The following is a 1,944-nucleotide window of genomic DNA, read 5'->3' on the forward strand; positions in this document are numbered from 1 at the left end:
GTGTTTCGTTCTGCTGTGCATGGGGTCGCTATGAGTCGGAAACAACTTGAGGGCACTTAACAATAACAACAACAGATTCACAAAAAGACAAACACCCTAATCATGAAATGGGCAAAAGACTTGAATAGACATTTCACGAAAGACACTAAATGGCTACCAAGCACATTAAAAGATGCTCATCATCATTAGCCACCAGACAGAAGTAAATTAAAACAATGAGATACCATTTCACTCCCACTAGGATGGCTAATATTTAAACAAACAAAAAAAAAAAAACAGAAAATAACAAATGTTGGAAAGGATGTAGGGAGGACTTTTGGTAAGATGGTGAATAGGCAGACAAGCTACAAAGACCCTCTTCAAAAAAGACAAGATAAACCAATTGTCACTGATACAGAAGATAATCCTAGAGCACTGAGCTTTGAAAGGAAGGATACAGAAGTGGATTAAACACCAATCAGTAGAACAACCTGAATGAAAACAGTGAGTAAAGAGACAAATGAAGCTGCAGACGGTCAGCTGTCCTGGCAGCATGGACAACCTAAATATTCCCAAGTAGTGTTGGGACTTGAGAATTAACCTAAAAATCAGACCTGCTCACCAAGGGTTGCATGGACTACTGCACAGGTAACTGACAACTGAAAAGGGAAAAAGCAAAGAGGGAGACAAACTGAGCTACAGACTTTCGGCTGTCTGGAGGGTAGAGTCATTTTAAATGTTTACAAGCAGTGCCTTGTAATAATACTGTTAATAGAAGAAATAAAAAATGAAATTAAAAAGTTCCTTGAATCAATGAGAATGAAAACACAACATACCAAAACCTTTGGGACACAGCAAAAGCAGTGATCAGAGGCCAATTTACAGCAAAAACACAAATATCAAAAAAGAAGAGCCAAAATCAACACCTTAACACGTATGTCCAAGAATTAGTAAAGAGCAGCAAAAAAGGCTACAGTCACCAGAAGAAAAGAAATAATAAACATTCACGTAGAAATAAATGAAACCAAAACTAGAAAGACAATAGAAAAAATCAACAAGACTAGAAGTTGGTTTTTTGAAAAGTTTAATAAAATTGGCAAAGCACTGGCAAATTTAACAAGAGAAAGAGGGGCAGAACACAAATAAAACAAATAAGGAACAAACTGGGCAACATCACAACAGGACCAACAGAAATTAAAAGGATAATATCAGGATACTATGAAGAATTTTTTTTTTAGGTGCTGTTGAGTCGTCTCCAGCTCATAGCAACCCTATGTACAGCAGAATGAAACACTGTCCAGTCCCACACCAGCACCACAATCCTTCCTATACTTGAGCCCATTGCCACAGCCACTGTGTCAATCCACCTCATTGAGGGCCTTCTCCTCTTTCGTCAATCCTCCACCTTACCAAGCATGACATCCTTCTCCAGGGAATGGTCCCTTCTGACAACATGACCAAAGTAGGTGAGATGAAGTCTACCCATTCTTGCTTCCAAGGAGCATTCTGGCTGCACTTTCTCCAAGACAGATTTGTTAGTTCTTTTAGCAGTTCATGGTACTTTCAGCATTCTTCACCAGCACCACATCTCAAAAGCATCAACTCTTCTTCAGTCTTCCTTATTCATTGTTGAGCTCTCACACGCATACAAGACAACTAAAAATATTATGGCTTGTGTCAGGTGCACCTTAGTCCTCCAGGAGACATCTTTGCTCTTCAGCACTTGAAAGAGCTCCTTTGTAGCTGATTCGCCCAGTGCTATACATCATCTGGGGAACTCTGGTCATGTAGTACCTAAGGCACTTGACTGCTAACCAGAAGGATGATGGTTCAAACCTGCCAGCCTCTCCTTGGAAGGAAGGTTGGGCAATCTACTTTCGTAGTGATACCAGCTCAGAAACCTAAGCAGGGGTCCCTATGAGTCTGGTCCAACTCTACGGCACATACAACAACAACATACGTCAT

Source organism: Orycteropus afer, unplaced genomic scaffold (assembly GCF_000298275.1).
Source record: "Orycteropus afer afer isolate SDZICR_OR568_19922 unplaced genomic scaffold, OryAfe1.0 scaffold00064, whole genome shotgun sequence".
NCBI classification, from domain to species: Eukaryota; Metazoa; Chordata; class Mammalia; order Tubulidentata; family Orycteropodidae; genus Orycteropus; species Orycteropus afer.